General features: G+C 33.6%; 1 protein-coding gene across 1 annotated transcript in view; it reads left to right on the top strand.

The window, feature by feature from the left end:
* The first annotated feature begins 2,556 nt into the window (after positions 1-2,556).
* LOC111086433 overlaps positions 2,557-12,241 on the top strand; it is a 39,563-nt gene continuing 29,878 nt past the window's right edge. Inside the window, exon 1 of the mRNA XM_022389240.1 lies at positions 2,557-2,674. The gene's annotated coding sequence lies outside the window, so the exon portion shown is untranslated. The remainder of the gene's footprint in view (positions 2,675-12,241) is intronic.

The following is a 12,241-nucleotide window of genomic DNA, read 5'->3' as shown; positions in this document are numbered from 1 at the left end:
TGATAGCCCTCGTGTAGCTTTGCGCGGAATTCAAAACAAACAAACAGACTGAAACGTTTAATTTTTTCTCAATAATCTGCAATGTTTTTCAATAAATGTTTGCTTGGTTTATCTACCATATTCACGGTGTTATTAGTTATAGATTAAATAAAATAAATAAACTAAAATTATTTAAACAAAAATTCAATATTAAAGTATTCTATAATGTATTTCGTATACGAAAAGCAGAGGAGATCTGGTTACACAACAAAATAGACATAACTACAACGTCTGTAGCAAACAAAAATCATATTTAGAACTTTGTCGATTTTAAGGAGAAAACAACAAGAACAACCGGTAAAAAGTTTCTGTTAGATTTTATAATTTGAGTTAGTGTTTGAGCTACTTTCCTTTAAAAAGGCGTACTTCTTAAATTACAAGCGTTTCGAATGATTTAAATGTCAATTTGTTATTTTACATGATTCCAGTGAACAGTCAAAGAATACATCGCTCTTTCCTTTATAATTTGATGAGATAACGCTCCCAGCAAAGTGTGCGATACATCTTCTTACAGAAACAGAAATCTTTTTAAATAATTGATGTATTATAATCACTGACCGCAGGGATGACATCTCTCGGTAGCTTTAAAAATATCAGGAGAGAAAGAAGATGACTTCACGCAAAAACTCGTGTAACTAACAGTGGCCAGTGATTAGTCTGAAGGCTTATAACATTAAAAATCAAGTTTCAATACCCGCATTGTGCAGAGCACAGATATACCATTGCGTAGCTCTGTGTTTGACAACAATCAATCAATAACTAAGGATTAAAAGAACTCCCAGACTTTGTTATTGGAAAAGGTTTTCATTTAATGAGTTTAAGAATGGAAATAATTTTACACAACCTACAACAACAAACGTATCCTATACATAGAACAGCGTATAGAATGGAAATAATTTTACACAACCTACAACAACAAACGTATCCTATACATAGAACAGCGCATAGAATGGAAATAATTTTACACAACCTTCAACAACAAACGTATCCTATACATAGAACAGCGTACAAAGAAAAGACTGATATATAAGAAATCCTTTTAATATTGTTATATGTATTCAGTCGAACAGTTTTCATGAATAACTGACATAAAGGTGGTGGTAGTAAAACACATAATAATGTTTTAAACAAAAAAAAATATTGTTTGAAATAAACTTGCGCTAAGAACTACAAAAAGATAATTTTATCTCTGGTAACATGTTTAAAAAATTCTTTAAGCATCACGTTTGAGTTTTCAAGCAATAAACAGTGTTTTCTTTCAAATTTATATGAAATTTGTCATTAAAATTCGTTCCTTACAATTAACTTAAATTACATTCCATAAATAAAATCTAGACAGATTTTCAAAAATTCTTCACTTCGTTTTGTGATCATCCATCAAAACTACTTAAGAAAACATTTCGTAAAATCTTTTTCAATAGAAAGAAGTCCCCTTACATCGCTGAAAACTGGATTTCGATACCCGTGGTGGGCAGACAACATATAGCCCATTGTGTAGCTTTGTGCTTAATTAAAAACAATAGAAATAAATATTTATGTCCTTAGATTTTGTCGAACTTTAATCTAGCTTTTGGGCGTTTTTGATAGCAAAGTTAATCTAGTATAAAATTCAACATTAATCAGAAAAACCATAGTTTTTTCCAAATATGTAAATAACCCTATATATTATTTGTCATATAGATTTATTCCAACACATAGTGCTCTAGCTACCATGTAATATTAATATATATTTTATACTTATATATACATGTAAAAAACAATGGTACAGCGACCTTCGTATGTATTCGTGGCTTCCTCTTTGTGCATTAAGTTTGATATCAATCATTTCGAAACATATGCAATAAGTGACAATGCATTAAACCCAAGTTAAAACGGATTCGGATCAAATTATGTACATAGAGAACCGTAACAAAAGCTAAATAATATCTGTAAGTATCTAAAGGTAAAAGCAACAGTTTCTATCCACACAAAATAAAACTCTATACTCAGAGTTAAGTATATAAGCAATTACGTATAAAATGTTGGTGCATTTCTTTTATTCCGCAGAGTGATTCTCTCCATTTTGAGTAAATACCAACTAAGTGCATGCACAACTAGGATTTGCTGCAAAAGTATAGTAACTTATTTGGCCTTTTTTTTTAATGCACATCATTTACGTTACGAATTGCATATTTCGTGTTAGATGTTGGAGCAAGACTTTTTTTAATAACGTTAGTAGTCACAGTTTCTGTAGACGCCTGAACAACGACTTGGAATGCGAGATTCCTAATTTCTGTTTTCTTCTCAAAATTCACATTGCTTACGGAGATTGATGGGAATCGGCTTCTTTCATCTCAATCTCTATTATTTAAGTCCGTAGCATTTATATCGTATAAGAACTTATGAACCACGTGATGTTTCACGCACTACTGCCTAGCAAAGTTAGGTGTTGAACTTCACTCAGATTTATCCAATCAGAACGAGCATTTGCGCCTACGCGATTCCGTGTACTCTTCAAATGTCGGTGCGCCCTAAGACTTGGAGACATCTGATAACTTGTAGAACTTCAGCTCGGAACTCGTCTTTTGGTTGCCTAGTGACTCACAATCCTCTTCCACCATAGCAACAAGTGTCCTGTTGTCAAGTTTGACTCAAGGTACGCAGTAGTATCTAGCTCGTTAATGTGGTATTATCCACAACTGTGTATTCGTATATATAGAATAAAGAGAGAGAATAATAGATATGTGAAATAATTTTGTATAAGGAAATCACTTGAGAAGAAAGTGAATTTACAAATTTATCGAATGGAAATTTAATAAAAATACAACAATCATTCATTAAACATTTCTACCTGTTGTATACAAACGCCCGAGGATTTTTTTAACGTTAAAAGACTGGTAATATAGCGTCATTTGTATTTCTATGGAGTTCTAAAATACACATAAAATATCCATTCTACGTTTCTTTAAGTTTGTGTTCTTTTGCAAATGAGAAGTGACCAATCAAAAAATTTCGAAATGCCCAATGTTATGAGGTACATATTGATAACTAATGTCACAATTAAATTTCTAGCAGTGAACAATTTTGTATCGAAATGTGTAGTTAGTATTTTTATGAATATTTTTTAGGGCAGTTTGAGCAAACTGAACCGTAACCTGATGGTTAACGTTTTTCCGTACCTGTTGGTCTTTAAATTATTTAAATTAAAGTTTTATACAAAAATGTAAACACAATACTTAAATATTTTTTCATTTTTTCTGATCTTTATTTTGGGTTTTGTATAAGAATGTAAAAACGATATCTAACTATTCATCCTAACAAAAGTACTGAGTGAACAGTAACTTGTTTTTTGGTAAGAATTAATTTTTTATTGCGTTTAGAGAAAAGAAAGAAACAACACTTAAAACTAAATGGAGAAAACAAAACGGTGTGAATAATTTGGGAATAAGCCGTGTCACGGGCTAAGAACTAAAGTTATAGCGATAAGAAAATACTCAACGTTTAACAAAAGTTTAGCCTGATTTGTGTTATAATGATAAGATAATATTTTTTGTTAAACGTAGCACACATTTTTTCAGAAAGTCGTGTACAATTTCGTTTATTTACAATAAGTTATGTAGATGTAAACTTTTTACGAAACAGACTTCAACTTCTCTAATTAATCAAAAACTATAATTTCCTCAGTCTTTTATTTCCGTTCTTAATCAAAGTCTGTCGTTTTGTCCAGGCTTTAACTTCTATTGTTGACCAAATGCTGTAATTTTATTTCAATTTCAATCTCTTTGTGAGAAAAGTCTAGCATTTTGTCCTTACTTCAACCTCTTTTCTGTGCAAATTCTGTGCAGTTTATTAGTACATCAATCTCTTTCCTGGGCTATTTTTGACAGTTTGTGCGGATTTCATTCTTTTTTAAAGATGTGTTTTATTTCAAAATACCTCAAACAAAAAAGTTTCAGTAATTCGGTATCAATCTAATTCGTTATTTGGAATAAAATATCAATGTTTCTTTCGACGTTTGTCAATGGGAAAGATTACTTGCGAAAAGTTATGTTTTTAACTCTCATCTGAAATGTTTTTCAAAGTAAGTTTCCCTCTCATGGTTTGAGTGTTGGGCCAATGATTTCGCTTTCGCTATCGACATCATAATGTTTAAATCCTGGCAAACTATTAGACTTTTGTAATGTCTCAGGAATATGCTTGTCTTTTTAATGAATGTATTCCATGCAGTGAATAATGCAATTCATCACATTAATATAAAACACTAAAATATAACATGTGTTATGACCTTTACTGATTTATCTTAACGACAACACGTTGTTTTGTTTAACGCTAATTATAAAAAAAAATAGGTAGTATAATAAATTTGAATCTTTAATGAATTTCATCCCAGGAAATACATATTCTTGTTATTATCATATCCTTCTTTACAGGATTGATAATCCCCTCAAAATATGATATTTCATTTTTCAGATAAGTCTCTATCAAACTACAGTGTATAAGTATTAAAATGTTACATCTTGAGTAAACTTAGAACTTGATTAAATTATAAGAATTCTGTTGTTCACGATTTCAACTCAAATGATAGAAGTGAACATAGAATTTTCTTATTTGTTTGTATTTCTGTTCACGAGTTCTTCTTGTCCTTTATGCCAATTTTTTGTACTTTAGAAATACTTAAACGTTTCAAGGGATCTGACGTATGTATAAGGACGATTAATTAATTTTCAACGTTTGAGGGAGTGTCAAGTTTATTTTATTATGTCTTTTGTATTTAAACCTACATTTCAATCAAATATTTATGATTATTAACAAGCACATAGGTGTAAAATGAAATCATATTTAAAACCAACGCAGTCTCAGCTAAAAAAATTTTTCTTTGTGTTGCCTACCTTAGGTTTCTCTTTCCTTCGTTTGAAACGTCCCACGGTGTGACAGCGGTAAGTCTACGGACTTGCAACGCTAAAATTGGGGGTTCGATTCCCTGCGATGGACACAGCAGATAGATAACACTTCTTAATTTGTAAGACAGCTGGTTTAATACATACTTATATACACATACGTATGTTTTAAAGAATACAGGTGCTCAAAATTTATGAAAATAGAAAAATTGGGGTTATCCTAGTTTGTTAACTTAACTAGGGGCACCAGTCGTTTATTTTTGGTTTATTTTACAGCCTTATGCAAACATCACATTACATTAGGATTAAAGTACTTTTTTTTATTTACACGTAAAATAGCCAAACATCAATTTGTAGTTCTTCTACGAATTTTCTTTCCTGTTATGATGTTGAGACCAGTATTTAGTTTATCTACACTGCTGTCTATATTTATTCACTGAGTACTTAGAGTCCTTGTTTAAAATGGGTAAGAATGAAAGTTCGGAAAACAGATTGTTGTAAAATAAAACTAGTAAATCATTAAGACCAACATTATGCGCATGGTTTAAGCCCCCCCCCCCCCCCAGTGTCACAGCAGTATGTCTGCGGTCTTACAATGCTAGAAACCAGGTTTCGATACCGTGGTGGGCAGAGCACAGATAGTCCATTGTGTAGCTTTGTGCTTAACTACAAACAAACACGGTTTAAGAGCCGTGGATGGAATTCACAGAAGCCAATGTTCAAAGTGAAAAAATTGGCTTTGTTTGTGATTAAGCACAAAGCTGTAGAATGGGCTATCTGTGTTGCGTCCACTGCAAGTATCGAAACATATTTTTAACGTTATAAGCCTTAAGAATTATAGCAGAGCCGCCGGAGAGCAAGCTAAAAGCTAGTCAACCTTAAATGTCATATCTAAAAACATTTATCGATAAACAGTGAGATCCGACGAATCCAATCGGTTAACTAAAAACAAAAACTCTAGAACGAAGTTCATACATCCTGCTTTCTTCGCAGTTTTCTTTAATATAGTCCCCCAAGAGGTTCAGCTGTAACTTTACGGACTTACAATGCTAAGATCCTGGGTTCGATTCTACGTGGTGGACAGAGTGCCGATAACCTATCGTGTGTAGCTTTGCTCAAAAACAAACATGCAAAATTCTTAATATAAACTCATACTCTATGGAGCAAGACTATTTTTTGTTTGTTCTTTGATACTTTTATTAAGTAAAAACCACCTAAAATCGCATGGTGTTTACAACAAAGAACTCCCATTCCAGGTTCAGTAGATTTGACACATTTAACTTCGTGGCTTAGGTTCTGGAATAATGATGTTCATGTTGGCAATCAATTTCTTTCGTTGGTGTATTTCATTACTGCTGAGTCATCTAGTATATATATATATATATCTATATATAATTATCCATAAATTATAATATTTCTTCGTTTAGTTGGAAACTTAGACTGTAATCTAATAAAAATCAATATGCATGGAATAAGAATAACTGTAAGTTTAGATCTCAGAATAAATTTTATAAACTAAATTTATATTAACATGAAACTGTACCTACTACTTTTAAGACACGCGCCCTTTTTCGTACTAAATCTTGTGGCTGAAAAAACTATAACGCTAGATTAATTCGTCTGTGTCTTAGCAATGAAATGGACCTAACTTGACCATTTCATATCATCTGTGCATATGTCTATGAGCTTTGCTTGCTGATAAAATTGAGAATACTTCTGTACGTGGCCTACTGGTGAGTATGCCTGGTTTGTAAATCCGAGTGTTCATGGTTCGCGTCCTGTTATCGTAAAGACGCCCAATTGAATATGGGGCAATGGTTGCGTTATAAAAGTCTCGAACAAATCGCATCGTCGGTCAGATAAAAGTAGGAGATTTGGCGATGGATGCTGTTGACTAGTTTATCAGTTTAGAACTAGAAACGGTTATTGGAAGATAACCCGTGTTTAGATGTGCGCAAAAATCTGAAACAAACTAATCAAAATAATCACAAATAGGAAGAGAATATTTGGTTTCAGTTTAAAAGGAAAGAAAAACTAAATTTTCTACCACTGTTTAGTTTCATTTGAATATAAAGACTGAAAAAAAATCTAAGCAGCTACACTACAACTGAACAAATAATGCAACAGAACATTACAACTGAAATAATAATGCAACAAAACACTACAACTGAACAAACAATGCAACAAAACACTACAACTGAACAAACAATGCAATAGAACACTACAACTTAACAAACAATGCAATAGAACACTACAACTGACAGCTTTACTTTCGTGTAGTACTAGAACATTTTCAAGAGCTTTATAATGGGATTAATTGAAGAATGTATATAAAATATCCAGAATCTCAGCTGGAATGTAGTTTAAAATCAGTAATTAGTAATAAACGACTGGTTACGTTCAAATGCCATTGGGGGGGGGGGGGGCGTACTGAAAAATAAGCATTCATTGGTTGTTTATAATTTTACATGTAAGTCGGTGCATAATGTATTACTTTTCACAGCTCAATACCTAAGAGATCCGAGTCGTGGCCCAGTAGCTAACTTGCCAAACTATGGGTTTGCGGATCAAATATTCACGTCCACTTTCTATAAATATATATATAAATATACTGAGCTTTATGCTATGGAGCTGTGGGTACGTTAAAAGAATGACAGTCAAATTCCATTACTTAATAAGACGAGAGGAGCCCTAGAGCTGGAGGTAGGTGTTGTTTACTAGCCGCCTTCCGTCTAGTGCAGTGGTTCTCAAACTCTTTTAGTCTGAGACTCCCTTGATGTGAATAAAAAAAAGTTTGACCCCCCCCCAACCTACAACTTTAGCATGATGATTGAAAAACAGTGCCGTAGTAAAAACAATAGCATCTCCTTTCGACATACTGCCCCCCAGTGGCACAGCGGCATGTCTGCAGACTTACAACACTAGAAACCGGGTTTCAATACCCGTGGTGGGCAAAGCACAGATAGCCCTTGTGTAGCTTTGTGCATAATTAAAAAAACAAACAAACATCGACATAGTGTATCATTTAATAAATTCAATATAATTTTTATCGGCTTATTGTTTATTTAGAATTAAAATTAATTCAATATCTTTGTTTTCGGCCCATTTGTTTGGCGGCCTCCAGGGGGCCGCAGCTCTCACTTTGGGAAACACTGGTCTAGTGTATCACTTTAAAATTAAAGACAGCTAGCGCAAATACCTCTTGGGGAGTTTTGTGTGAATATCCGAAAACAAACAATATATAAGTATTGGCAAATGTTTTATTGGAACCAAAAGCAGTTTTGAACTAAGGAAACTTGAAGAGTCCAAGAAGACTTACAATAAACAGCAATTGGGACAATTGGCATATGGCTCAACCTGGGGTAACAGAACCATCCAGCAAGTCGAACACCAACCATGGTAAGCAAAGTTTTGCGATTTGTAAAAGGTGAGAATCCACGAACACAAAAGCTAGTAGCAATAGTGTACAGCACAATCAAGGATCTCCATAAGGAAAAGCAACACAAGCCACATGTACACAAGATGCTTCCACAATATATCCATTTAACTGTCACATATCTCAAGAAGCAGCATAATGAAATTGGTATTCATGCTATTCCATACAAAGAAATACCAGCAATGCCCGTGTATCTCCGTGCGATAGAACTGTTAAAACAGGAACTGAAAAAACTGTCGTCCACGTAAACTAGATGGATTGTGGAAAGCAACAAGGAAGAATACAGTATTTGGACATCACAGCCTTACGACGAAGCCTTTCGCAATGGAAACTACGCTGCAGAGATATTGTGAAGAAACACACTCCTCAGATAGAGCATGACCTAAAGTTGCAACATGGACTTTAACGACGTGGTGTGGCTCCGAAATCGTTTTAATGTAATTTAATTCAACTTTTGGGATTTATTTTTTTCAATTAAGAATAAATGTACAGTTATAAGAGTCCTTCTGACAAATACATTAAGGCTAGATCTATTATTTTTTACATTACTGAGTAATCTATTTCTGCATTGATGTGAAATTAGTTAATGTTTCTCTCATCATACCATCGATCAAATCTAAGTGTAAATTATTTGAGTGAGGCTTGGCTGACTAGGGAATCTACATATTTTCAGCAAAGGTCACGCACAAATTGAAATATTAGGTGGACAAGAAATTAATGTCGCCTTTTTTTAGATGAAAAAAACCCGAACAACTTATATATCAAAACAAACAATTTATTAAATGAAATAGTCTCCATTCTTATCGATGACGCTTTTCCATCTTACAGTCAGGTTGTTAATGCCTTGATTAAAGAAATCACTTGGCTTTGAAGCAAAAAAACATGTCGATGTCCTCTTTAACACCTTCCCTACTTGCATAAGTTTTCCCATTAAAATGGGATTGTAGCGAACGAAAAAGATTGTAATCTGATGGTGCCATATCTGGAGAATATGGTGGGTGTGTAAGAACTTCCCAATCCAACTCCATAATCTTGTGTTCCGTCAAACGTGCTACATGTGGACGTGCATTGTCGCGGAGAAGAAGAACACCTTTCCGACTGACGAGTGAAGGGCGTTTCTGATGAAGGGCTTAATTTAAACGTTCCAGTTGCTCACTACAGATCTCTGCATTGACAGTTATGGCACCACACTTTCTATTATAACAAGCTTTTGCAAAGATCGGTGAGGTCAATCTTAGACTATACATCTTTGTAAATTTTCTCAATCCATCCAATGTAATCAGAACAAATACAAATAATATTTCTATGATTCTAGTTTCTTCGGCCATCTTTCTCATGAAAACTACTGTTGATTTTTAGGTATTGCTGGAAGTTTGACTTGAGAGAAGTTAGCAACTTCAACTTCAAAGTATTACTTATTATTTTGTTATTAATCTACAATATATGCTCAGCCTCACTACGATAGGTTTTTGGGGCTGAGAGAGTACAATCCATAATATTGACTTTACGAATAATGGGATAGCTCCAGATTGACTTTAGATGTGGTTTCAAAGCCCGTTTGCTCTCCTATATTTCTGCTCTGCGAGTTTCTCTCTGCTTTTGGAAAATATTAAAGTCCCCTTTCTTTGAAATGTTGGATCATTGGATTTTGCATCGTTTAAAGATCTTGTTATACGAAATTCTTCTTCAGTAATTGAAGAAACAATGTCTCCCAGTCATAATTCTTTTCCCGGTGATTTTGCACCATCGAATGATCGAGTATTTCACTAGAAACAACTCTGTCATCCGTGGCGTCACAACTCACATGCACGGTGACATCCGACTATATCAGAATGTACACAGATCGTTCCAGTAAAAAGCGTGGTTACTGCTGTGTATACGACATATTTGAATGATTTATCTCGATCGCATAAAGAAACATGATGTTATAATCGAGCTTGAGCTTGATATATGAAAGAGTTGATTTCTAGAAGCTATGAGGAATTTAAACACATATAATACAAAATAGTTAATGTTTGCATTGTAATTGAATCTTGTATTTATTTTATTTCTATGAAGATACATTGTTCAAGTGAATTGAATGTATCTCAACAAACAATACTTGCAAAGTTTCCTCAGTTCACTTAAACAATGTATCTCAACAAACAATACTTGCAAACTTTGTTGTTTAAGTGAATTGAGGAAAGTTTGCAAGTATTGTTTGTTGAGATACATTGTTTAAGTGAACTGAGGAAAGTTTGCAAGTACTGTTTGTTGAGATACATTGTTTAAGTGAATTGAGGAAAGTTTACAAGTATTGTTTGTTGAGATACATTGTTCAACAGAATTAGGGAATGTATGCAAGTATTGTTTGTTGAGCTTTTGTAATTAAGCTTTAATGTGAAAAAAGCCTTAAATAATAATTTCTATTAGAAACATATTAAACGTAGCTAGCACAAGCGTTTTTGTCGTTTTTTACATATTCATAGTATATATTAATAACCTATCTACGTATTCAGAGGTTAGCATATTTTAATTTTTGATCATCTTTTAGAAATCCTTTAGTTTCTCACTACTTTGTGTGCCATTGTCCGAAAATAGTTATGAAAATGTGTCCATGGCTTCAATTGCAGACTTACGTCAACAAATAACAACTTTCAACGAATTCAGAACAAATTGATTTTCCAAACTATTTCAATTTTATACCTCACAGGGGGTGGAAGGAAAAGCATTTGTTTCTAAATAACCGTGTCTGAGGAACAGTTAGCGTGTGTGTAGCTTCACAGTTTATGAAAGTGTTGTGGAGATGGAACAAACCTCGTGCATCACGCTGAGAAATATGAAGTGAACCTTTTCTCCATCAGTTACAAAAGCAACATGAAATCAAGTTCGTTTTGGTTTTATTTGGGTATACATAAGATACAATACACAATCTTTTGTTGGGTTTGTTTTGTTGTTGCGTTACAACGGTGAGAAATAAATGTGGAATTTTTGGACTTTTATTCAATAATATCACATATAAATAATAGAAAACTGCCACACATAGAAGAACTTAAAAAATGATATGAATCATTTCAATAAAGGTTTGTTTATTTTTGGGGTTTCATAAGCCTTTTTTTTTAATTCCTTCTACATATACTCGATCCATTGTGCAGCTTTACGCTTAAAACAAAACAAACACAAAAAGAAGAAACTTAAAGCAAATGTCTCTGAATTTTAACAATTGTAATTTCTTGAATGTCTTCTAATCTTACAAAAAATTTCATAGAGAGGCAAATCCTCAGGTTGTATTTGGTATTTATGGCAAAGATACTAAGACTACATGTCGCTGTCCCTACTTTTGAACTTGTGACTAAAGCAGCTAATCAGCAACACTCTGCTACCCACCTTCCTCCACGCTTAGGGATAAAATGTTACTCTCACAATGCACCTACAGCTTAACTTGCGGGGAATATTTTGTGTTATTACACGAATTCGAACCCAGTTCTCCAACTCCGAAATTCAGAGCTCTGCCAAAGGTCTGTCCACGCCCATCATCATATTGAATTATAGTATAAGGTATTTGAAAGCTCGTTTCTAGAAATATTATAATCGCAAGACTTAATCTGTTAACCTTATATAAAAGTACTTTAGTATCAAGACAAAATAAGGAGTTTACAGCTTAGTACGTTTACACTCGCAAATCAGTATCTGGGAGGATTTTCAAAAGTACGTGTAGTCAAAACTGTAAAAAAAAAACACAAATGCTGACATTTTTTCAGATTATAATGGCTTTACATCCTGCTGTTTCCCGTCCCACCAAACATGCTCGCCCTTTCAGCCGTAGGGGTGTTATAATGTGACGGTCAATCCCACTATTCGTTGGTAAAACAAGAGTTGGCGGTGGGTGGTGATGACTAGCTGCCTTACC

Source organism: Limulus polyphemus, unplaced genomic scaffold (genome assembly GCF_000517525.1).
Source record: "Limulus polyphemus unplaced genomic scaffold, Limulus_polyphemus-2.1.2 Scaffold1093, whole genome shotgun sequence".
In the NCBI taxonomy this organism is placed as follows: Eukaryota; Metazoa; Arthropoda; class Merostomata; order Xiphosura; family Limulidae; genus Limulus; species Limulus polyphemus.
This window is presented reverse-complemented; position numbering and strand designations above follow the sequence as displayed.